Source organism: Siphateles boraxobius, unplaced genomic scaffold (assembly GCF_051911475.1).
Source record: "Siphateles boraxobius isolate OS27281-9 unplaced genomic scaffold, OSU_SipBor_1 116, whole genome shotgun sequence".
Taxonomy (NCBI): Eukaryota; Metazoa; Chordata; class Actinopteri; order Cypriniformes; family Leuciscidae; genus Siphateles; species Siphateles boraxobius.
Window position 1 is genome coordinate 230566 of NW_027508718.1, and position 24350 is coordinate 254915.

The following is a 24350-nucleotide window of genomic DNA, read 5'->3' on the forward strand; positions in this document are numbered from 1 at the left end:
GTGAAGGACCGCACATTTTACCGTCAAGTTTGCTTTTTATAAATACCAATTATTGCGTAGAGAGCGGCGTACGCCTTCTTTTGTGCGTACGCAACGTTTATAAATGAGGCCCCTGGTCTGCTTTTTTTTTAAAAGCTAACCCATGGACAGGCTAGCTGTAGGTCTCTGTGACGCAATCGGTCAGTGCGTTCGGCTGTTAACCGAAAGGTTGGTGGTTCGAGCCCACCCAGGGACGAATGGTGTTTATCGTTGATGTCCTGCCATGCAACAACCAACACAGCTGCAGAATTTAGCACACGTGTGTCCACTAACACATCCGTGTCATTTCGGACGCATGACAAGATGTTTCTTGGCTCCTTTTAGCGTTTACAGCTTGGTCAGTTGCTTTGTGTTCAAAGAAGACAGCGGGTGTTGTTAAAGTTTACATCAGCTTATGTTTGATGTGGCGCGTGGATGGAATACTCATGTTTTGTTCCGGGTGGTGGAGGCCTGTGTTCCAGAGAGGTCCTGCTCAAAACCCCTTTTAAAACACCATCGAGCATCCGTAATAACTTCCAACATTGATCGAACATGGATTTTGTTCTCATAAGGAGGGCACCGATAACTTGTAACCTATCAGGCTCTCAGGTATGAGATCAATCGATTCGGCATAGGCCTATATGTACTAGCGATTTTGCTTCCGTTTGGAGGTTGTGTCCCTCCAACTCTTTGTTGTATGACTCACTTTTGCCTTTGGATATTTTGAGAAGTTTGTCTTCGGTAACCGCTCTCTCACTCGACAGACCGAAACGGAACTTTAACCTGTTAACCTTCAAGGCCACTTTTGAAAAATCCCCAGAAATGGCATACCCAAACTTAAACAGATACAGTTCATGAACCCTTTGCACTAAAAGCACAAGTATGATCTCATTTGAAAGCTGACACCTAGTAGTTTATTGTAAATGTAGAAATAATTATTGTCATAATGAAAAAAAAATGTTTAAATAGCTTCAAAGTTTTGTAAAGTTATTAGAAATTTACTTTTATGAAACATCTTCATAAAAATAAAATTGAAGTTGGCCCTGGAGGAATCTAGAAATGCACTGCAGCTAAAGCCATATGTGTGACCATTTTATATTTAAAATCTGAAAATGATAAGTCTAAAACTCTGTATTTAGTTAAATGTTTTTCAAGATCATGTCAAATTACTTTATTTTGATTAGACTCTAAAATGCAAACTGATGTTTAGTCATCTTCTGAGTCATCTAATCAGTCTATTGTCTCTATTATTTTGTGGTGCAAACGAGCCCCATTCAGAGTCAGTCTCTCCCTGCACACATTTACACCTCTCCAGACTGGTTATGGCTCTAAATATGCATTTCTTTTGTCTGCATTATAGCTACTAACGACTGGCTATTCACAGGCTATTCATAGGGTTTCAAACCCTAATTTCTTTTATCAAAGTTCTCACTAAATATTTGAAACTGGTATCAAATGCACTGAAACATTTCAGTAAGCATTCCTATTTAGAAAAAAATCATAAAACAATAACTGCTGGTGGCAGGTGCACCTGGGCTAGCTAGCATGTTAGCTTAGCACACCATCAATACACGACCATTTATGAGATTAAAACCATGTTTGTGCTCCAAACTTACTTTATAACGCAAGTCGAGTGTTTTAAATAATCTTCTGTGATCTAATTTGGCTTCAGATAAAAAAAAATCCGACAGAAAATGTATTATTTATAGTGTTCTGCACGATGATGAAATCTATATCGATTAGCATTACATTATAAATATAATCTATTATTATGAAATACCTGGCATGGCTTGAAGAACACAGGTAACTCAAATATCATTGCAATCATGTTTATTGTCTTCAAAACATCTTTATCTGCATGTTACAGCGATCTCTGTCAGCTACTTTCTGTATCAGTGACGTCCTGGAATGTCACATGACTATGGGTCTTCTTCGTGATCCATATATGGACTGTTATTGTGCATATAGCGCCCTCAGGCTATTGGTATGAATTGAAAACACAGCACATCTCAGTAAGAAGCGATCATAATGATTACATCGACGCATTTAGGTATAAATTCAACAAATATTATTCCTGTCTATAGAAATATGATGTGAATCTATGAGAATATATCAATATTTCTCCAAGTCTGCACATTTTTGAGCTAAAGCCCTGAGGGACGATGTTTTGCGAATCGCTGTCATGACGACAGCACGGAGTGTTTTTTATGAATGGACCAGCTGACGCTCATAATTCATATTAAAGGTATCGACTCATTTTTTCATTTCATAACTCCTGACACAAATTAAGACATAACTGTCACTATAAGTTTCTCAGAATACAATAGTGGTCAAATACTGAATCTTGAGTATTATATCTTTTTAATGATGTATAGTTTGTCAAGGTATAACATTAAATCTGATAGTAAATTTGAACTAAATAAAAAAAAAAAACGCTTCAGTGCGCCGACGCTCTGGAAACGGTTAACAGGTTAACTCCGGGTTGTGCATATTATTGGCCTGCTCTACTGGGTCAATTTGTATCCCCCAACAACAGATATGGCTCAAACAAACAAAGTACAATCTAAGCCTACCTCTAGGCTTAACCCTGACTTTACCCGCAAGAGGCTATGCCAAGCCTGTGCGAAATGTGAGGCTCCCTTTCACGGGTGCAATTTAGGCACGGATAAAGACCGCGACCAGCCCGAAGCAGTTCACCGCAGTTGTCTGACTAGCTCAGTCGGTAGAGCATGAGACACTTAATCTCAGGGTCGTGGGTTCGAGCCCCACGTTGGGCTCATCTATTAGCCCTCTCTCTTCCCAACGGGGTCTCGGTTTCCAGCGTGGAAAGCTAGTCCGCCATTGTCGGAAAAGTCCAGGTCTGCTTTTTTTTAAAAAGCTAACCCATGGACAGGCTAGCTGTAGGTCTCTGTGACGCAATCGGTCAGTGCGTTCGGCTGTTAACCGAAAGGTTGGTGGTTCGAGCCCACCCAGGGACGAATGGTGTTTATCGTTGATGTCCTGCCATGCAACAACCAACACAGCTGCAGAATTTAGCACACGTGTGTCCACTAACACATCCGTGTCATTTCGGACGCATGACACAACGTTTCTTGGCTCCTTTTAGCGTTTACAGCTTGGTCAGTTGCTTTGTGTTCAAAGAAGACAGCGGGTGTTGTGAAAGTTTACATCAGCTTATGTTTGATGTGGCGCGTGGATGGAATACTCATGTTTTGTTCCGGGTGGTGGAGGCCTGTGTTCCAGAGAGGTCCTGCTCAAAACCCCTTTTAAAACACCATCGAGCATCCGTAATAACTTCCAACATTGATCGAACATGGATTTTGTTCTCATAAGGAGGGCACCGGTAACTTGTAACCTATCAGGCTCTCAGGTATGAGGTCAATCGATTCGGCATAGGCCTATATGTACTAGCGTTTTTGCTTCCGTTTGGAGGTTGTGTCCCTCCAACTCTTTGTTGTATGACTCACTTTTGCCTTTGGATATTTTGACAAGTTTGTCTTCGGTAACCGCTCTCTCACTCGACAGACCGAAACGGAACTTTAACTCCGGGTTGTGCATATTATTGGCCTGCTCTACTGGGTCAATTTGTATCCCCCAACAACAGATATGGCTCAAACAAACAAAGTACAATCTAAGCCTACCTCTAGGCTTAACCCTGACTTTACCCGCAAGAGGCTATGCCAAGCCTGTGCGAAATGTGAGGCTCCCTTTCACGGGTGCAATTTAGGCACGGATAAAGACCGCGACCAGCCCGAAGCAGTTCACCGCAGTTGCCCGGCTAGCTCTGTCGGCAGAGCATGAGACTCTTAATCTCAGGGTCATGGGTTCGAGCCCCACGTTTGGTGCATCTATTAGCCCTCTCTCTTCCCAACGGGGTCTCGGTTTCCAGCGTGGAAAGCGAGTCCGCCATTGTCGTAAAAGTCAAGGTCTTCTTTTTTTTAAAAGCTAACCCATGGACAGGCTAGCTGTAGGTCTCTGTGGAGCAATCGGTCAATGTGTTCGGCTGTTAACCGAAAGGTTGGTGGTTCGAGCCCACCCAGGGACGAATGGTGTTTTTCGTTGACGTCCTGTGATGCAACAACCAACACAGCTGCAGAATTTAGCACACGTGTGTCCACTAACACATCCGTGTCATTTCGGACGTATGACACGACGTTTCTTGGCCCCTTTTAGCGTTTACAGCTTGGTCAGTTGCTTTGTGTTCAAAGAAGACAGCGGGTGTTGTGAAAGTTTACATCAGCTTATGTTTGCTGTGGCGCGTGGATGGAATACTCATGTTTTGTTCCGGGTGGTGGAGGCCTATGTTCCAGAGAGGTCCTGCTCAAAATTCGATTCGGCATAGGCCTATATGTACTAGCGTTTTTGCTTCCGGTTGGAGGTTGTGTCCCTCCAACTCTTTGTTGTATGACTCACTTTTGTCTTTGGATATTTGGAGAAGTTTGCCTTCGGTAACCGCTCTCTCACTCGACAGACCGAAACGGGGGGACGAATGGTGTTTTTCGTTGACGTCCTGCCATGCAACCACCAACACAGCTGCAGAATTTAGCACACGTGTGTCCACTAACACATCTGTGTCATTTCGGACTGAAGGAATACAACTTTGTCAAATGTTTAATTTAGTTTCATATATAAACTGATAAAGTTCTGTAACTTGAATTTAGCATTCAGCTGTGGAGCACGAAACTCCTGTCTTATTCTGTGTCTCTATATACAGCTGTCAGACGGGTTTTCTTTCTATTGTAAGTTAAATGAAACATTTTAATGAAACTCTTGGAGACTCTCGCTAAGCTTTTTGTCTTAGCAAGAGAGAGTCCTGTCACTCCTGTTCTGGAGTCTCAGGTTTTGAATAAGTTTTTCCCTCTCTCTTTTAATACAGGTTACTAAACTGGTATACGAGTTTCCACCATCACAATGTAATCCCTCCCTCTTATAATGTATATATATTACAATGTTTGACTCAAGAAGTTAGACGTGATTGAGATGACTACAGCGACGAAATAAAGAACTTATACCTCAACTATCTCCTGGTCTGCAACTCTATCTTTTCTACACTTGAGAAGAAAAAGTTCACAACATATGGTGCCGTGACCCGGATAGAATTAACTTCACCTGAATCCAGATTGGAATTCAGGCTCAAAGATCTGACTGCATTCCAGAGAGAATCTTACCTGAATCCAGAACTGAAATCTCCACTCAACAAAGACTGAGTTCCAGAACTGAAATCTCCACTCAACAAAGACTGAGTTCCAGAAAAGAAATCTCCACTCAACAAAGACTGAGTTCCAGAACTGAATCCTGAAACTTCAAAGCTCAACAAAGAACAAACTTTTTTTGACTGAGTTCCAGACGGAATCCTTTCCGTATAAACAACGATTTGGTGAGTTTCACTCTATTCAAAGAACCACTGAAGACCAGTACAAATCTCTGCGCCGTCAGAGAACAGTTATCAGACAGCTGCAGTATTTGGCTAACAAAGTTACCCTTTAAAAGTTTATTTTAAAGATGAAAGTATAGCCTCTACGTTGCTAGAGAAGGTATCCTCTAAAGTTAGGGAAGGTTAACATTACGTGTTAATATTGGTGAACCTCTGTTCAAACAGGGATGTGTTTATCCTCTAAAAGTTAGGAAGGTGAAAGATCCTTTGCATTTTCCTTTTAGAGAAGATTAGCGTAACGTGCTAATATTTTGTGTGTTACCCTTTGCTCTGGGCAAGGAAGGTTAACTGTGTTATCGAGTGTAGCCTCTTTTGATCAGAGAAGATTTAGTGTTTTTGTTTGTTTTATCTGTTCTAGCGTATTACGTGTACTAACGTTACAAGAACGTCTTATTTATGTAGCAGAGGTCAAGGGTAGCGGCCCGTTTCCTTATTTTTAATGAATGTTTACAGTTTTACATGTTTGTATCAATATAATTACTATCGTGCATAATGTATGTTATTACATTGTTATGCTTACATTAAGTTGGCAAAAAATAGCTAGCCTATCATATAGATTGACTCGTACCGCTATATGGCTGAATTATGCATAACGTTAACGTTAATTAGCCTACAGTTTTGGGCGCCAGTTTTTACCAGATGTAAAATAATTTGTGTCTGTTCATTTCAGCTGTAATTCAATACATAGGCTAACCATAAAACTGCGCCTTTATTAACATTAACATTACGTTGTATGACGTAATATGGGCCTTGTGTTGTTTAAGTGGGCTATAATCGATAATAATCATAATGTGGGCTAATTGTAAGTCTATGTAATCGAAATGGTATGTAATAATCTGATTTTTATGGAGTTATGGGTAACACTTTACTTGAAGGGGTGTGCATAAGACTAACATGACACCTTCATAATCATGACATGACACAAGTTATGAATATGAAGGAAGTTTCATGCATGTTTATGACAACTGTCATTAAGTGTCATTCGCTCAATTATGACATTTTTAATGCAAATATGACATTGTTTGAGATGTCTTTGTTATGACACCTTGACATAAACCAATACATCATAACCTGTCAGTGTCTTTGTCATGACAACTTGACATTACTAAGACAACACAACCTGTCATAAACATGACATAGCAGATTAATTATCAAACTTAAGAAACCACTTAGCTTTATTGGTTAACATTACATTAAACTGTCAGGTGGTTGGTTTTGACATTGGCTGTCATGAGGCCATTATAACTGTTTAATAACAAATTCAATTTGTACCACTGTAGTTGAGGTCACGAAAAATATTCATGACACAGTTATAATGGCCTCATGACAGCCAATGTCAAAACCAACCACATGCCAGTTTAACTTAATTTAATGTCAAGTTGTCATGACAAAGACACTGACAGGTTATGATGTTATGGTTTATGTCAAGGTGTCATAGCAAAGACATCTTAAACAATGTCATATTTGCATTCAAAATGTCATTATTGAGCAAAAGACACTTAATGACAGTTGTCATAAACATGCATAAACCCTACTTCATATTCATGACATATGTTATGTCATGGTTATGAAGGTGTCATGTCAGTCTTATGTACACCCCTTCAAGTAAAGTGTTACCGAGTTATGTTATGGCATATACCCACACACCACAATATCCCTTCCTCCCAAAATATCAAACTATAACCTTGTCCAAAAACACTGAGATGAAATATGTGCTATGTGAAATAAATGTATGAAATTGATTAACTACTCTACAGAATAGTCATAAACTTTGTATTTTGCCACACGCTATCTTTTATTGGAAGATGGCTTCCAAGCACAAGAAGCACAGGGCTATGAGTGAGGGTGAATGGATGACCCGCCTGCGCAGATTTGCCACACAGGGGGTCTGGCCTTCTGAGGAAGGAAACAGACTGGCACCACGCCAGAAGAAATGGCATGACCTGTATCAGAAGGTAAACTTGGGCATATATATTAACACAGGGAAGCTATGTCATATATAGAGGGAGCAGATAGTTATGATTCTCTGTCATATGTTACAGATTGAGAAGTGTCCACTGCAACACAAGGGGCAAATGTCTCTGTTTGGGGGGACACAGACATGTGACTGTGGTTTCCATACAAAAAAGGTATAAGTGTTTCATAAAACTGTAATGTGTTGATGGTGTATTGTGTATTTTTGAATTTAATTTCCTTTTCTGTGAAACTGTAGCCTTCCAGTTTGGCCCCTGTGGCCCCTGTGTCATCCACACCATCCACGTCACCACCTGTAACACCAGGGCAGTCAGGAACAACATCTGGAAAGGCACCTTTAAAGCCTACTTTAACTTTGGCATCGGTAAATGTATGTCTTTGCAGATATTTGTGTTATCATATGTTAAAGCATTTTAAAATGCTTCACATAATGTTACTAATTTCTTTTTGTCAGTTTACAAAGCCACGGTATAGTGGGGCCCATGGTGCAGCTTTAAAGCCAAACCTAGGTGTGGCAAGGACGCATGCAACCAAGGTATATAGTCAAAAAAATGAAATTTCATTCCATAAAGATATGCTGAGTTTATCTAATCATTGTTACTGCAATACCTGATAATGATATATTATTTCATTCAATATTGTAAACTGTGTTCTCTTAATCTTGCAGCCTATTAGCACTTCTGCATTGTCCAGCCCTGCATCTAGGACACCATCTCCTGCTCGCAGTCCCAGGCTGTATATTCAGACCGTCTCCCCCCTGTCTCTTCCTCCTTCTTCTGTGTCTGAAGCCACCTCTGCTTCCTGTGCTCCAGGAGCTGCTTCTAGAGTTGTGAGAAACTCTTTCATTTAATCGTTTTCTTCACACTAATATTGTTGGATCACATAAATATGCTACATTTTGAACAAACGTTCCTCATAAGTGGCTTGTAATCATATCTACTGTATGTGTTTGCCTTTTTTAATACATTAGGAAGTGTCAGCCGCTGCCTCCTCTGGGACGTCCTCTGCTCCTCTCACCCCTGTGATCAGCTCCACCTGTGTTCCCTCTGCTGCTCCATCTGTTGCTGGATCCTCTGTTCAACCTGCCGAGGATAGGGTGATCGCTCCAGGTTCAGAGTCTGGATGGCTTCCCGCAAAGTTGATGAAAACCATACCACCACAGGATCAGAAATGGATTTCAGCAGCTTTGTGGAAGCAACATCGGCTTCGTACTGACCTGAAGCTGTGGTATGATCCACCAGAGCCAGCTCTGATCTATCACCAAGGCCCCGCTCCAGAGCGCTTCTTTACACACCTGCTTCTACTGTGGATGCCATACAACCTCTGGAAGGTCAGGCTGTCCTGTCCTGTGTGTGGGAGACAGCTCACAGGCTATGGGGCACACAAGAGAGCCTGTCAGGTTCTGGATGTGGACCAGTACTACCTTATGATCACGGAGACTCTCTGGTGCACTGGGTGCAAAACGGCCTTAATTTCCACCAGCAAGGCCATCTTGGACCAGCTGGACTTAGCCCACAGACTGGAATTTAGGCTGATCCTAACTCGAAAGTGAGTATACTGGGATTACTTAGCTTGTGTAACAAATGTTTGTCATTTAAAACACAATTGAGATGAGCTGGTTTTAATGTTTGTGTCTTTCTGTCTCTCTTTCCCTTTGTTTTATTCAGGTATGCCTGTGACATGCGGGTCATAAGGTTCCTGAGGGAGAGGGCCCTGGGCAACAGCCCCTCTCGCTTAGTGAGGCAGCTGCGGGAGAACCACAGCGAGGAGTGGCTGAAGCGTCTTTGCCGATACCTTGGTGCCTGCTCAGACTTCATCTCCCAGCCAAGCCTGCTCCCTGTGAGGTTTCAGGAGCCACCTGAGCCCGAAACTATCCCCTCCCACAGGTGGATGCTGGCTGTTTATGGGCGAGATATCTTGTGCAGGATTGACCACATTAAAGCCAGCATAACATCCACATATGGCTGCATTCTGAAGATGGACTCAACCAAAAAGGTAACTATTTTTACATTTCAATCAAAATAATTGAAAATACACCATTAGTAGTAGTACAGTAGTATGTATGTAATGTTCCATATATAAATAATTTAGCATCACTCACTGTCTTTTCTGTGTGATTACAGATCACAAAGAAGCTGTCGGGGTTTGCAAATGGGACAGCTATGTGGCTAACATCTGTCAGCAATGAGGTGGGCCAGATCCTCATTAGTGTTCTGACAGCTCAGGAGGATCCAGCCCTGGACCGAATGGCAGCTGACCTCATCCGGAGGTACACTGATGCGGGTGTGGCTCCGCCTCAGCTCCTCTATGTGGACTGCGACTGCTGTCGGGAGGGCACTGGGCAGACCAAGCTCAAGCAGCGATTTGGAGGATGGCCAGACTTGGTGGTGAAGCTGGACATCTACCATTTCATGCGGCGACTGGCAGCTGGGTGCACTAAAGATGCACATCCTCTTTACCCCATTTTCATGGCACGCATGTCTTGCTGCATTTTTGAATGGGACAGTGGGGATGTGTCTCTGCTGAGGCAGGCCAAGAGGGAGCAGCTGAAACATGAAGGTATCCCTGGTATCACCGGCACTATGGTGGACCAACGGATCACCAAGGATGAATTGGCCCTGCACTGCCGAAGGCGGACAAGAGGAGAGCAGCAGACCATTCTGATGATCGAGCACCTCCTCAGCGAGCTGATGGGGGTAAAGGGTCGAGACCTTCTTGGTGTCCCTCTCTTGGACCAGGAGAGGATGCAGCACATCTGGCAAGTCCAGATGAGGCACGTAAAGTGCATTCAGGATGAACCAGGTGTGCTGCTCTACACACAGACTGGCACCACCACCAAACATGGTATTGTGCTGCCAAAATACAGATGCGCAAGGGGCTCCACATCACTGGAGTCCTTTCATCTACACCTTTACAGGTTCATTCCAGGTCAGTATAAATCATTATTCATCAGAAATATTAAGGGTGACACAATGAATGTCTTTCAAATAGCATAGCACAAAAAAAGTAATGTAACCTTATTGATCTTATCTAAAGGAACAAGCGCCAACAGCTTAAATTTCCAGCTGTACCTCCTGGAAGGCTTGTACAGGTGGAATCAGGACCGTAAAATGGCATCTCTGGCAGGCACACCTCCGTCCCTGTTAAGCTACTCCGGGGACCTGGTGCACTGTGTCAACACCCACAGTGTTAAGGTACTTGGAAGACAGCTTGTACCGTCTTTTCAGCCACCATCTGTCTATACTGGTGAGTTTCAGCTTTAAATTGCTTTTTATATTGCGTAAAAATAGAATATTTATATTATTTTTCTGAAAACTGATTTCCCTCTACTGTGTTCTCCTGTCTGTCCCAGGTGAACTCATAGGTATAGATTACCTGTACCGTCAAACAGGGCAGGCCAAGCAGGACGTGGATCCTGACTCTGAGGTGACAGAACAGATGTTGGAGGATGTGGGCACGGAGGAGGAGTTGGAGGATGAGGGATTCGGAGATGTCAGTTTGGACCTTAACCTGGATCCCACTATTGAGGTGCTGGACCTGTCCCCTGGCTCATCACCCACCACAATCAGCGTAGCCAGCACTCCTGCCTATGTCCAGACTGGGTCTGCCAACACCACCACAGCAGCACCTAATCAACAACTAGTAACCATCTTAATAATAAAAGTACAAGTAGTATTATTTGTATAGCACTATTAACTTTATTTGTATAGCACAATGAAAAGAAAAATAGAAACAGACTAAATACCATTAATACAATCTAAAGAGTAAATAGATTAATAAAAACCTTACAAAAATTATTTATTAATAGATTAATAAAAACCTTATAAAAAGTCTTACAACTGGATGACCAGGGTGCCCTCTGGTCCATCCTCTGCCACAACCACCTACGCCGCCTCTGGTCCATCTTCCATGACTGGTCCATCCTCCACGACCACCCTCGCCGCCTCTGGTCCATCCACCATGACCAGCCACGCCGCCTCTGGTCCATCCACCATGACCACCCACGCCGCCTCTGGTCCATCCACCATGACCACCCACGCCGCCTCTTGTCCATCCACCATGACCACTCACAGCGCCTCTGGTCCATCCTCCACGACCACCTACGCCGCCTCTGGTCCATCCACCATGACCACCCACAGCGCCTCTGGTCCATCCACCATGACCACTCACAGCGCCTCTGGTCCATCCTCCACGACCACCTACGCCACCTCTGGTCCATCTGCCATGACTGGTCCATCCTCCACGACCACCCACGCCGCCTCTGGTCCATCCACCATGACCACCCACGCCGCCTCTGGTCCATCCACCATGACCACCCATGCCGCCTCTGGTCCATCCAGCATGACCACCCACAGCGCCTCTGGTCCATCCACCATGACCACCCACAGCGCCTCTGGTCCATCCGCCACAACCACCCACACCGCCTCTGGTCCATCCAACATGAGCACCCACGCCGCCTCTGGTCCATCTGCCATGACCACCCACACCGCCTCTGGTCCATCCAACATGACCACCTACCCCTCCATTCTTCCTCTCCCGACCACTCTCACTGTCTCTGTTGCTGCAGCCACTGCTCCTCCAGCAGTGCAACCAGTACCTGAGCAACGGCTGGTAAGACTTTTTGTGACAAGTACATTGTGATGGTTGTGTTGCAGACCTTCGCTCTGCTCTTCTCGAAAATGACGGGCGGTCTCCCATACATACATGCTGGCTAAACCGCAGAAGTACCTGGCCGAAATAGCTCAGTTGGGAGAGCGTTAGACTGAAGATCTAAAGGTCCCTGGTTCAATCCCGGGTTTTGGCAGAGGAACAACCTCCCCCTCTTTTAGTCTACCTGATTCCACCTCTCAGACAGCCAGTTAGCAGGGTGTGTTGGTTCCATGGTGTAATGGTTAGCACTCTGGGCTTTGAATCCAGCGATCCGAGTTCAAATCTCGGTGGAACCTTTTTAGGATCTTTGGGGAAGGGAGGGGAAAAACAGAGGTGATGCGCAACTGCTGACGTGGCGGTGAAATTGGCACCCTCAAACCGAGTCGGAATTGGGGAAACATGGGCTTAAAAAGCAAAGGCTTATTTTGCTCCTTGCTATAGCGGTTCTGGACTGAATGACTTAAATCTCTGCACCTCATGGGAAAAGTTGACACACGCCGAGGTTCCATGGTGTAAGGGTTAGCACTCTGGGCTCTGAATCCAGTGATCCGAATTCAAATCTCGGTGAGACCTTCATTTGCCAGGCTAAACAGCACAAGTACCTGGCCGAAATAGCTCAGCACTTCTGCTGTGCCCACTGCCACTGTGTCTGTTCCTCCTCCACCTACTGCCACTAAAAAGAGACACACAAAAGATTTTGTCTCCAGCCAAACCCTGTAAGTGGGTAAGTTTTTTCTTTTTTCTCCAGGCACTGCAGGCTCGAGAGGCCCTGCTCCTGCCCCGGCTCGTGCTACTGCCCCTGCTCCTGCCCCTTATCCTGCTCCTCCAGCATTGTGGACCCCTGGCCAGGTGTCCCAGTCGCCTGCAGAGCTTCCTGTCCACTGGAAAGAGCAACTCCCACCTTTCCAGCAAGGCTTTCAACCCCTGTCCCTCTGCACCAGAACCATCCTCACTACAGCCACCCACAGGACTGCAGCGCCCTGCCCAGCCTCCTCTGCAGTCTCCTCCTCTGCACCCTGCCCAGCCTCCTCTGCAGTCTCCTCCTCTGCGCCCTGCCCAGCCTCCTCTGCAGTCTCCTCCTCTGCGCCCTGCCCAGCCTCCTCTGCAGTCTCCTCCTCTGCGCCCTGCTCAGCCTCCTCTGCAGTCTCCTCCACAGCCTTCTGTCCAGCCAAGTGCTGCCTCTGCTCCTGCAACATCAACTGGGTCCAGTGTTGCAGACCAGGCTCCTGTAAGTAAGCTTCTCATTATTCGTGTGCAGGTCCTGCAGCTTGATTTCCAATGACCACAAAAAAAGAGGCCGCATTTCCTCTGTGCTGGAAACTTTGCACTGAATACCTTTTAATTGTTGATTTAATCAAAAAATTGCGCTTTAAGCCATGGAAGCTGAAATCTTTTCGGCCCGACAGCAGCAGGGAGGATGTATGTTTCGGCTCGTTGGTCTAGGGGTATGATTCTCGCTTAGGGTGCGAGAGTTCCAGGGTTCAAATCCCGGACGAGCCCATTATTCGGCTTTGCTTTTAATCTCTTCAGCCTTATTAGGGCAACCAGGATATTTCTGAGCAATTGGGGATAAAATGTGCCAGAGAGAGGCCGGTTAGCTCAGTTGGTTAGAGCGTGGCGCTAATAACGCCAAGGCTGCGGGTTCGATCCCCGTACGGGCCAATCATTTTCTCTCTGGGACCTTCGCTCTGCTCTTCTCGAAAATGACGGGCGGTCTTCAAATCCGAATTCAAATCTCGGTGAGACCTTCATTTGCCAGGCTAAACAGCACAAGTACCTGGCCGAAATAGCTCAGTTGGGAGAGTGTTAGACTGAAGATCTAAAGGTCCCTGGTTCAATCTCGGGTTTCGGCAGAGGAACCACGCCTGCCTCCTTTAGGCTACCTGATTCCACCTAGCCTCATCGCTATCTGCCTCTCAGACAGACAGCTGGGAGGGTGTGTTGGTTCCATGGTGTAATGGTTAGCACTCTGGGCTTTTAATCCAGCGATCCGAGTTCAAATCTCGGTAGAACCTTTTTAGGTTCTTCGCGGAAGGGAGGGAAAAAACAGAGGTGATGCGCAACTGCTGACGTGGCGGTGAAATTGGCACTCTCAAACCGAGTCGGAATTGGGGAAACATAGGGTGCTTCTCAATATCCCTCCTCGTCTCCTCGTTCCTCTGTCCTCCATCCTATGACCCGGAAACCGATCGAGCTCAGCCATCTTGAAGGACATCTCAATTCTCTAATTGCACCTCGAGGAGTGAGGAGGCTTTCAGAGGAGTCATGAGCGAGGATACACAGTTGTATCCTATGCGGAAGTGTTTTATTGACTAAACGTGACGCACGTATACATTCTCCTCGCCCTTCACATCGGTCACAATCTGTTTTAAAGTATACTTTACCTTTGCAGTTTATATAAACCACACATTACACATATTTCAACAGGGTATCTTGCTTTATTATTATTTATTATGAATTTCTTAAATAAACAAACTGCAACAACATGAGGGCAGATCCTTTGAGCGCTGCTGATGACGCTATGAAGGCAAGGCAAGGCAAGGCAAGTTTATTTATATAGCACATTTCATACACAATGGTAATTCAAAGTGCTTTACATATGAAGTGACGCTCGAGTGATCAAGTATTCCAATGTATAAAAAAGCTTTCATTCGATTCCTCCATCCTCATTTTTGTCATTCATTACATTATTTTGAGCACAAGAAGATATTTTACTAAAACCTTTAAAAAAAAGTTTAATTCATATATGTTATACTATACTATGTTATACACCAGTATACATATTTATGTTATCTTTTTAAATTCTATGTTATACATATTTAAAAAGACATGAATAGGCAAAAACAAGTGTTTTTTTGTTTCAACAAATGATTCTCAACTATGTTATAAAAGATATACCAAAACGATTTGATATACCATTTTAAGTTTTAGATCTGTTTGATGATCATATTATTATGAATTGGCATAAACGCCTTTATGTTATATTTGGTTTTTCTTAGTAATCTCTGCCACAAAAGCTAAACAAAACAAAACGATTTAAGCATGGCATGATACCAGCAAGATTGTACCAAGAAGTGTTATTTATTTTCTTATTAATAAGTTCATCACACTATTTACAATTTGTACACAAGGCAATTCAAAGTGATTCACAGTTGTATAAAAAACAATAATGCTTATGCTCATAATAATAATAATAATATTCATTAATTATTATAATATTATAATAATTAATTACATAAAAAACAAATGATGTAGTAAAATACTTTCAGTTGGAATATGACAGCTATGTAACGTTCTGTTTATGCCTGTGTCCTTTCAGATTATGTATGCATACCCGGTTTTACGAAGTACCTCTGAGGGTCGACTCCTTATGGGGCCAACTGAGGAGGCCAATAGGAGGAAGATCGTGTTGGCAGGGAGGGCCAGGTGTAAGGAGGAGGTCCTGGCTGAGGCCACTGCCTTTTTGAGGCAGAATGGAGGGAATCCTGGAGACCAGTTCCTGGTTCTGGCTCACTGCAAGATCCAGTTTGGGAAACACCAGGGTCAGAGGTTCCTGTGGCTGCTGGAGAACTCACTGGGGTATGCCTGCTATCTGGTCAGCAGCATTTTGGGGGAGGAGGAGAGGGACAACCCGCTGTCGGACAACAAACACCTGTTCCTCAGATACACCTCGCAGATCAGGGAGGTAGGCGAGGCTGTAGAGGTGTATCAGAAAAAAAACAGGCCATGCTGCAGGAGGCCCAGAGGACAGGAGACTCTGGATGTCTGATGGTGGAGTTTGGGGATTTTAAGGGTAGGTCAATGAAGGAGGTGTATGAGGACCCAAGCAAGGAGGCCCAGGCTCTCATCACCTACCTGAAGAAGGCAAAGGCCAGGCCTAACACCAATCTGGCCCTTTTCAAAGCATACGTGCTGAAGAGGCAGGCTCTAGCCCACGTGCCCACCACCACTGTGCCCACTGCATCTGTCCTCACTTCTGCTGTGCCCACTGCCACTGTGTCTGTTCCTCCTCCACCTACTGCCACTAAAAAGAGACACACAAAAGATTTTGTCTCCAGCCAAACCCTGTAAGTGGGTAAGTTTTTTCTTTTTTCTCCAGGCACTGCAGGCTCGAGAGGCCCTGCTCCTGCCCCGGCTCGTGCTACTGCCCCTGCTCCTGCCCCTTATCCTGCTCCTCCAGCATTGTGGACCCCTGGCCAGGTGTCCCAGTCGCCTGCAGAGCTTCCTGTCCACTGGAAAGAGCAACTCCCACCTTTCCAGCAAGGCTTTCAACCCCTGTCCCTCTGCACCAGGACCATCCTCACTACAGCCACCCACAGGACTGCAGCGCCCTGCCCAGCCTCCTCTGCAGTCTCCTCCTCTGCACCCTGCCCAGCCTCCTCTGCAGTCTCCTCCTCTGCGCCCTGCCCAGCCTCCTCTGCAGTCTCCTCCTCTGCGCCCTGCCCAGCCTCCTCTGCAGTCTCCTCCTCTGCGCCCTGCTCAGCCTCCTCTGCAGTCTCCTCCACAGCCTTCTGTCCAGCCAAGTGCTGCCTCTGCTCCTGCAACATCAACTGGGTCCAGTGTTGCAGACCAGGCTCCTGTAAGTAAGCTTCTCATTATTCGTGTGCAGGTCCTGCAGCTTGATTTCCAATGACCACAAAAAAAGAGGCCGCATTTCCTCTGTGCTGGAAACTTTGCACTGAATACCTTTTAATTGTTGATTTAATCAAAAAATTGCGCTTTAAGCCATGGAAGCTGAAATCTTTTCGGCCCGACAGCAGCAGGGAGGATGTATGTTTCGGCTCGTTGGTCTAGGGGTATGATTCTCGCTTAGGGTGCGAGAGGTCCAGGGTTCAAATCCCGGACGAGCCCATTATTCGGCTTTGCTTTTAATCTCTTCAGCCTTATTAGGGCAACCAGGATATTTCTGAGCAATTGGGGATAAAATGTGCCAGAGAGAGGCCGGTTAGTTCAGTTGGTTAGAGCGTGGCGCTAATAACGCCAAGGCTGCGGGTTCGATCCCCGTACGGGCCAATCATTTTCTCTCTGGGACCTTCGCTCTGCTCTTCTCGAAAATGACGGGCGGTCTTCAAATCCGAATTCAAATCTCGGTGAGACCTTCATTTGCCAGGCTAAACAGCACAAGTACCTGGCCGAAATAGCTCAGTTGGGAGAGTGTTAGACTGAAGATCTAAAGGTCCCTGGTTCAATCTCGGGTTTCGGCAGAGGAACCACGCCTGCCTCCTTTAGGCTACCTGATTCCACCTAGCCTCATCGCTATCTGCCTCTCAGACAGACAGCTGGGAGGGTGTGTTGGTTCCATGGTGTAATGGTTAGCACTCTGGGCTTTTAATCCAGCGATCCGAGTTCAAATCTCGGTAGAACCTTTTTAGGTTCTTCGCGGAAGGGAGGGAAAAAACAGAGGTGATGCGCAACTGCTGACGTGGCGGTGAAATTGGCACTCTCAAACCGAGTCGGAATTGGGGAAACATAGGGTGCTTCTCAATATCCCTCCTCGTCTCCTCGTTCCTCTGTCCTCCATCCTATGACCCGGAAACCGATCGAGCTCAGCCATCTTGAAGGACATCTCAATTCTCTAATTGCACCTCGAGGAGTGAGGAGGCTTTCAGAGGAGTCATGAGCGAGGATACACAGTTGTATCCTATGCGGAAGTGTTTTATTGACTAAACGTGACGCACGTATACATTCTCCTCCCCCTTCACATCGGTCACAATCTGTTTTAAAGTATACTTTACCTTTGCAGTTTATATAAACCACACATTACACATATTTCAACAGGGTATCTTGCTTTATTATTATTTATTATGAATTTCTTAAATAAACAAACTGCAACAACATGAGGGCAGATCCTTTGAGCGCTGCTGATGACGCTATGAAGTGACGCTCGAGTGATCAAGTATTCCAATGTATAAAAAAGCTTTCATTCGATTCCTCCATCCTCATTTTTGTCATTCATTACATTATTTTGAGCACAAGAAGATATTTTACTAAAACCTTTAAAAAAAAGTTTAATTCATATATGTTATACTATACTATGTTATACACCAGTATACATATTTATGTTATCTTTTTAAATTCTATGTTATACATATTTAAAAAGACATGAATAGGCAAAAACAAGTGTTTTTTTGTTTCAACAAATGATTCTCAACTATGTTATAAAAGATATACCAAAACGATTTGATATACCATTTTAAGTTTTAGATCTGTTTGATGATCATATTATTATGAATTGGCATAAACGCCTTTATGTTATATTTGGTTTTTCTTAGTAATCTCTGCCACAAAAGCTAAACAAAACAAAACGATTTAAGCATGGCATGATACCAGCAAGATTGTACCAAGAAGTGTTATTTATTTTCTTATTAATAAGTTCATCACACTATTTACAATTTGTACACAAGGCAATTCAAAGTGATTCACAGTTGTATAAAAAACAATAATGCTTATGCTCATAATAATAATAATCATTAATTATTATAATATTATAATAATTTATTACATAAAAAGCAAATGCTGTAGTAAAATACTTTCAGTTGGAATATGACAGCTATGTAACGTTCTGTTTATGCCTGTGTCCTTTCAGATTATGTATGCATACCCGGTTTTACGAAGAACCTCTGAGGGTCGACTCCTTATGGGGCCAACTGAGGAGGCCAATAGGAGGGAGATCGTGTTGGCAGATAGGGCCAGGTGTAAGGAGGAGGTCCTGGCTGAGGCCACTGCCTTTGTGAGGCAGAATGGAGGGAATCCTGGAGACCAGTACCTGGTTCTGGCTCACTGCAAGATCCAGTTTGGGAAACACCAGGGTCAGAGGTTCCTGTGGCTGCTGGAGAACTCACTGGGGTATGCCTGCTATCTGGTCAGCAGCATTTTGGGGGAGGAGGAGAGGGACAACCCGCTGTCGGCCAACAAACACCTGTTCCTCAGATACACCTCGCAGATCAGGGAGGTAGGCGAGGCTGTGGAGGTGTATCAGAAAAAACAGGCCATGCTGCAGGAGGCCGAGAGGACAGGAGACTCTGGATGTCTGATGGTGGAGTTTGGGGATTTTAAGGGTAGGTCAATGAAGGAGGTGTATGAGGACCCAAGCAAGGAGGCCCAGGCTCTCATCACCTACCTGAAGAAGGCAAAGGCCAGGCCTAACACCAATATGGCCCTTTTCAAAGCATACGTGCTGAAGAGGCAGGCTCCAGCCCACGTGCCCACCACCACTGTGCCCACTGCATCTGTCCTCACTGCTGCTGTGCCCACTGCCACTGTGTCTGTTCCTCCTCCACCTACTGCCACTAAGAACAGGCCACTGCTGGCGACCAATGTGAAGGCCCTGTTGGCGCGGGGGAAGCATTTATCTGCTTCACAGCTGGCACAAAAATTTTTGTCTCCAGCCAAACCCTGTAAGTGGGTAAGTTTTTTTCTTTTTTCTCCAGCCACTGCAGGCTCGAGAGGCCCTGCTCCTGCCCCGGCTCGTGCTACTGCCCCTGCTCCTGCCCCTTATCCTGCTCCTCCAGCATTGTGGACCCCTGGCCAGGTGTACCAGTCACCTGCAGAGCTTCCTGTCCACTGGAAAGAGCAACTCCCATCTTTCCAGCAAGGCCTTCAACCCCTGTCCCTCTGCACCAGGACCATCCTCACTACAGCCACCCACAGGACTGCAGCGCCCTGCCCAGCCTCCTCTGCAGTCTCCTCCTCTGCGCCCTGCCCAGCCTCCTCTGCAGTCTCCTCCTCTGCACCCTGCCCAGCCTCCTCTGCAGTCTCCTCCTCTGCGCCCTGCTCAGCCTCCTCTGCAGTCTCCTCCACAGCCTTCTGTCCAGCCAAGTGCTGCCTCTGCTCCTGCAACATCAACTGGGTCCAGTGTTGCAGACCAGGCTCCTGTAAGTAAGCTTCTCATTATTCGTGTGCAGGTCCTGCAGCGTGATTTCCAATGACCACAAAAAAAGAGGCCGCATTTCCTCTGTGCTGGAAACTTTGCACCGGCTACCTTTTAATTGTAGATTTAATCAAAAAATTGCGCTTTAAGCCATGGAAGCTGAAATGTTTCCGGGCTAGCAGCAGTAACCAGGATGTACGTTTCGGCTCGTTGGTCTAGGGGTATGATTCTCGCTTAGGGTGCGAGAGGTCCCGGGTTCAAATCCCGGACGAGCCCATTATTAGGCTTTGCTTTTAATCTCTTCAGCCTGATTAGGGCAACCAGGATATTTCTGAGAAATTGGGGATAAAATGTGCCAGAGAGAGGCCGGTTAGCTCAGTTGGTTAGAGAGTGGTGCTAATAACGCCAAGGTCGCGGGTTCGGTCCCCGTACGGGCCACTCATTTTCTCTCTGGGACCTTCGCTCTGCTCTTCTCGAAAATGACGGGCGGTCTCCCAGAGATCCCTGCTGGCTAAACCATACAAGTACCTGGCCGAAATAGCTCAGTTGGGAGAGCGTTAGAGTGAAGATCTAAAGGTCCCTGGTTCAATCCCGGGTTTCGGCAGAGGAACCATGTCTGCCTCTTTTAGTCTACCTGATTCCACCTAGCCTCATCGCTATCTGCCTCTCAAACAGCCATCTAGCAGAGTGTGTTGGTTCCATGGTGTAATGGTTAGCACTCTGGGCTTTGAATCCAGCAATCCGAGTTCAAATCTCGGTGGAACCTTTTTAGGTTCTTTGCGGAAGGGAGGGAAAAAACAGAGGTGATGCGCAACTGGTGACATGGCAGTGAAATTGACACTCTCAAACCGAGTCGGAATTGGGGAAACATGGGCTTAAAAAGCAAAGGCTTCATTTGCTCCTTGCTATCGTGCTTCAGGACTCAATGACTTAAATCTCTGCTGCTCATGGGAAAAGTTGACCCACGCCAAGGTTCCATGGTGTAATGGTTAGCACTCTGGGCTTTGAATCCAGCGATCCGAGTTCAAATCTCGGTGGGACCTGCTTTTGCCAGGAATGTGTGCAGTACCTCGTTCGAAAAAACTTTTTCGGCAGCACTGAGCCGCAAGAGCTCATCTAGGTAGTGCCCCTTGAAGGGGGGCGTAAAAAGGATGGACAGCACTGGAGAATGCAGGCATCGATCCCGCTACCTCTCGCATGCTAAGCAAGCGCTCTACCATTTGAGTATATTGAGCGAGGCGCAATCCCTAGCACGTGTGCAGGTGCTGCAGCGTGATTTCCAATGACCACAAAAAAACAGGCCGAATTTCCTCTGTGCTGGCAACTTTGCACTGGCTACCTTTTAATTGTAGATTTAATGAAAAAATTGCGCTTTGAATCCAGCGATCCGAGTTCAAATCTCGGTGGAACCTTTTTAGGTTCTTTGCGGAAGGGAGGGAAAAAACAGAGGTGATGCGCAACTGCTGACGTGGCGGTGAAATTGGCACTCTCAAACCGAGTCGGAATTGGGGAAACATGGGCTTAAAAGGCAAAGGCTTCATTTGCTCCTTGCTATCGTGCTTCTGGACTCAATGACTTAAATCCTTGCTATCGTGCTTCTGGACTCAATGACTTAAATCTCTGCTGCTCATGGGTAAAGTTGACACACGCCAAGGTTCCATGGTGTAATGGTTAGCACTCTGGGCTCTGAATCTAGCGATCCGAGTTCAAATCTCGGTGGGAACTGCTTTTGCCAGGAATCTGTGCAGTACCTCGTTCGAAAAAACTTTTTCGGCAGCACTGAGCCGCAAGAGCTCATCTAGGTAGTGCCCCTTGAAGGGGGGCGTAAAAAGGATGGACAGCACTAGAGAATGCAGGCATCGATCCCACTACCTCTCGCTTGCGCCTACTGCTTCCTACCAATTGAGCCAAAGTAAGCCCACGTGAGCCAATCGTGTTTCTCTGCTGTGGCTTACTTTTGACCAATCACGTTCTCTCCTGTGGCTTACTTTTGACCAATCGTGTTTCTCTCCTGTGGCTTACTTTTGACCAATCGCCTTTCTCTCCTGTGGCTTACTTTTGACCAATCGCGTTTCTCTCCTGGCTCTGCTCCTGTGGCTTACTTTTGACCAATCGGCGACCGCTATTATTATCGTCATCTTTGCAATCTTTGCAACAGGTAAGTCTATTCTTCACGACTGTATAATCGATCATTATTTATTCATAAACAGTGTTTGTTTTTAGACAATTAAACATGCCAATAAAGCTAGCTAGCGTGTAATAGCACATGTTTTCTTCTGTACATGTGAACCTGCAACTTTACCATGATATACAGTAAAAAACATGCCACTACTGTCAAGATAATTAGCCGACCGCTAATTGAGCTATATCCTCCTTAAACCATTTTTTTGTTGTTGTTAATTTAGTATTTTTTTGTGTCATTCATTACATTATTTTGACCACAAGAAGATTTTTACTAAAACCTTTAAAAAAAAAGTTTAATTCATATATGTTATACTATACTATGTTATACACCAGTATACATATTTATGTTATCTTTTTAAATACTATGTTATACATATTTAAAAGACATGAATAGGCAAAAACAAGTGTTTTTTTGTTTCAACAAATGATTCTCGACTATGTTATAAAAGATATACCAAAACGATTTGATATACCATTTTAAGTTTTAGATCTGTTTGATGATCATATTATTATGAATTGGCATAAACGCCTTTATGTTATATTTGGTGTTTCTTAGTAATCTCTGCCACAAAAGCTAAACAAAACAAAACGATTTAAGCATGGCATGATACCAGCAAGATTGTACCAAGAAGTGTTATTTATTTTCTTATTAATAAGTTCATCACACTATTTACAATTTGTACACAAGGCAATTCAAAGTGATTCACAGTTGTATAAAAAACAATAATGCTTATGCTCATAATAATAATAATAATAATATTCATTAATTATTATAATATTATAATAATTAATTACATAAAAAACAAATGATGTAGTAAAATACTTTCAGTTGGAATATGACAGCTATGTAACGTTCTGTTTATGCCTGTGTCCTTTCAGATTATGTATGCATACCCGGTTTTACGAAGAACCTCTGAGGGTCGACTCCTTATGGAGCCAACTGAGGAGGCCAATAGGAGGAAGATCGTGTTGGCAGGGAGGGCCAGGTGTAAGGAGGAGGTCCTGGCTGAGGCCACTGCCTTTTTGAGGCAGAATGGAGGGAATCCTGGAGACCAGTTCCTGGTTCTGGCTCACTGCAAGATCCAGTTTGGGAAACACCAGGGTCAGAGGTTCCTGTGGCTGCTGGAGAACTCACTGGGGTATGCCTGCTATCTGGTCAGCAGCATTTTGGGGGAGGAGGAGAGGGACAACCCGCTGTCGGACAACAAACACCTGTTCCTCAGATACACCTCGCAGATCAGGGAGGTAGGCGAGGCTGTAGTGGTGTATCAGAAAAAAACAGGCCATGCTGCAGGAGGCCCAGAGGACAGAAGACTCTGGATGTCTGATGGTGGAGTTTGGGGATTTTAAGGGTAGGTCAATGAAGGAGGTGTATGAGGGCCCAAGCAAGGAGGCCCAGGCTCTCATCACCTACCTGAAGAAGGGAAAGGCCAGGCCTAACACCAATATGGCCCTTTTCAAAGCATACGTGCTGAAGAGGCAGGCTCTAGCCCACGTGCCCACCACCACTGTGCCCACTGCATCTGTCCTCACTTCTGCTGTGCCCACTGCCACTATGTCTGTTCCTCCTCCACCTACTGCCACTAAAAAGAGACACACAAAAGATTTTGTCTCCAGCCAAACCCTGTAAGTGGGTACGTTTTTTCTTTTTTCTCCAGCCACTGCAGGCTCGAGAGGCCCTGCTCCTGCCCCGGCTCGTGCTACTGCCCCTGCTCCTGCCCCTTATCCTGCTCCTCCAGCATTGTGGACCCCTGGCCAGGTGTCCCAGTCTCCTGCAGAGCTTCCTGTCCACTGGAAAGAGCAACTCCCATCTTTCCAGCAAGGCTTTCAACCCCTGTCCCTCTGCACCAGGACCATCCTCACTACAGCCAACCACAGGACTGCAGTGCCCTGCCCAGCCTCCCCTGCAGTCTCCTCCTCTGCAACCTGCCCAGCCTCCTCTGCAGTCTCCTCCTCTGCGCCCTGCCCAGCCTCCTCTGCAGTCTCCTCCTCAGCGCCCTGCCCAGCCTCCTCTGCAGTCTCCTCCTCTGCGCCCTGCTCAGCCTCCTCTACAGTCTCCTCCTCTGCGCCCTGCTCAGCCTCCTCTGCAGTCTCCTCCACAGCCTTCTGTCCAGCCAAGTGCTGCCTCTGCTCCTGCAACATCAACTGGGTCCAGTGTTGCAGACCAGGCTCCTGTAAGTAAGCTTCTCATTATTCGTGTGCAGGTCCTGCAGCGTGATT

The 24350-nt window shown here is 45.5% G+C and overlaps 18 non-coding genes across 18 annotated transcripts; all 18 read left to right on the forward strand.

Annotated features, from left to right (window-relative positions):
• Nucleotides 1-161: 161 nt before the first annotated feature.
• On the forward strand, nt 162-235 carry trnan-guu (transfer RNA asparagine (anticodon GUU)). Its single transcript has one exon. It is a non-coding gene; the product is annotated as a tRNA-Asn (tRNA).
• A 2487-nt stretch (nt 236-2722) lies between these two features.
• On the forward strand, nt 2723-2795 carry trnak-cuu (transfer RNA lysine (anticodon CUU)). Its single transcript has one exon. It is a non-coding gene; the product is annotated as a tRNA-Lys (tRNA).
• A 127-nt stretch (nt 2796-2922) lies between these two features.
• Nucleotides 2923-2996, forward strand: trnan-guu (transfer RNA asparagine (anticodon GUU)). Its single transcript has one exon. It is a non-coding gene; the product is annotated as a tRNA-Asn (tRNA).
• Nucleotides 2997-3790: 794 nt separating this feature from the next.
• On the forward strand, nt 3791-3863 carry trnak-cuu (transfer RNA lysine (anticodon CUU)). Its single transcript has one exon. It is a non-coding gene; the product is annotated as a tRNA-Lys (tRNA).
• A 126-nt stretch (nt 3864-3989) lies between these two features.
• On the forward strand, nt 3990-4063 carry trnan-guu (transfer RNA asparagine (anticodon GUU)). The gene has a single exon. It is a non-coding gene; the product is annotated as a tRNA-Asn (tRNA).
• An 8094-nt stretch (nt 4064-12157) lies between these two features.
• trnaf-gaa (transfer RNA phenylalanine (anticodon GAA)) lies at nt 12158-12230 on the forward strand. The gene has a single exon. It is a non-coding gene; the product is annotated as a tRNA-Phe (tRNA).
• A 70-nt stretch (nt 12231-12300) lies between these two features.
• trnaq-uug (transfer RNA glutamine (anticodon UUG)) lies at nt 12301-12372 on the forward strand. The gene has a single exon. It is a non-coding gene; the product is annotated as a tRNA-Gln (tRNA).
• Nucleotides 12373-13504: 1132 nt separating this feature from the next.
• Nucleotides 13505-13576, forward strand: trnap-agg (transfer RNA proline (anticodon AGG)). Its single transcript has one exon. It is a non-coding gene; the product is annotated as a tRNA-Pro (tRNA).
• Nucleotides 13577-13664: 88 nt separating this feature from the next.
• trnai-aau (transfer RNA isoleucine (anticodon AAU)) lies at nt 13665-13738 on the forward strand. The gene has a single exon. It is a non-coding gene; the product is annotated as a tRNA-Ile (tRNA).
• A 118-nt stretch (nt 13739-13856) lies between these two features.
• Nucleotides 13857-13929, forward strand: trnaf-gaa (transfer RNA phenylalanine (anticodon GAA)). Its single transcript has one exon. It is a non-coding gene; the product is annotated as a tRNA-Phe (tRNA).
• Nucleotides 13930-16855: 2926 nt separating this feature from the next.
• Nucleotides 16856-16927, forward strand: trnap-agg (transfer RNA proline (anticodon AGG)). The gene has a single exon. It is a non-coding gene; the product is annotated as a tRNA-Pro (tRNA).
• Nucleotides 16928-17015: 88 nt separating this feature from the next.
• Nucleotides 17016-17089, forward strand: trnai-aau (transfer RNA isoleucine (anticodon AAU)). Its single transcript has one exon. It is a non-coding gene; the product is annotated as a tRNA-Ile (tRNA).
• A 118-nt stretch (nt 17090-17207) lies between these two features.
• trnaf-gaa (transfer RNA phenylalanine (anticodon GAA)) lies at nt 17208-17280 on the forward strand. Its single transcript has one exon. It is a non-coding gene; the product is annotated as a tRNA-Phe (tRNA).
• A 2870-nt stretch (nt 17281-20150) lies between these two features.
• Nucleotides 20151-20222, forward strand: trnap-agg (transfer RNA proline (anticodon AGG)). The gene has a single exon. It is a non-coding gene; the product is annotated as a tRNA-Pro (tRNA).
• Nucleotides 20223-20310: 88 nt separating this feature from the next.
• Nucleotides 20311-20384, forward strand: trnai-aau (transfer RNA isoleucine (anticodon AAU)). Its single transcript has one exon. It is a non-coding gene; the product is annotated as a tRNA-Ile (tRNA).
• Nucleotides 20385-20477: 93 nt separating this feature from the next.
• On the forward strand, nt 20478-20550 carry trnaf-gaa (transfer RNA phenylalanine (anticodon GAA)). Its single transcript has one exon. It is a non-coding gene; the product is annotated as a tRNA-Phe (tRNA).
• A 90-nt stretch (nt 20551-20640) lies between these two features.
• trnaq-uug (transfer RNA glutamine (anticodon UUG)) lies at nt 20641-20712 on the forward strand. Its single transcript has one exon. It is a non-coding gene; the product is annotated as a tRNA-Gln (tRNA).
• Nucleotides 20713-20917: 205 nt separating this feature from the next.
• On the forward strand, nt 20918-20989 carry trnaq-uug (transfer RNA glutamine (anticodon UUG)). Its single transcript has one exon. It is a non-coding gene; the product is annotated as a tRNA-Gln (tRNA).
• Nucleotides 20990-24350: the final 3361 nt, after the last annotated feature.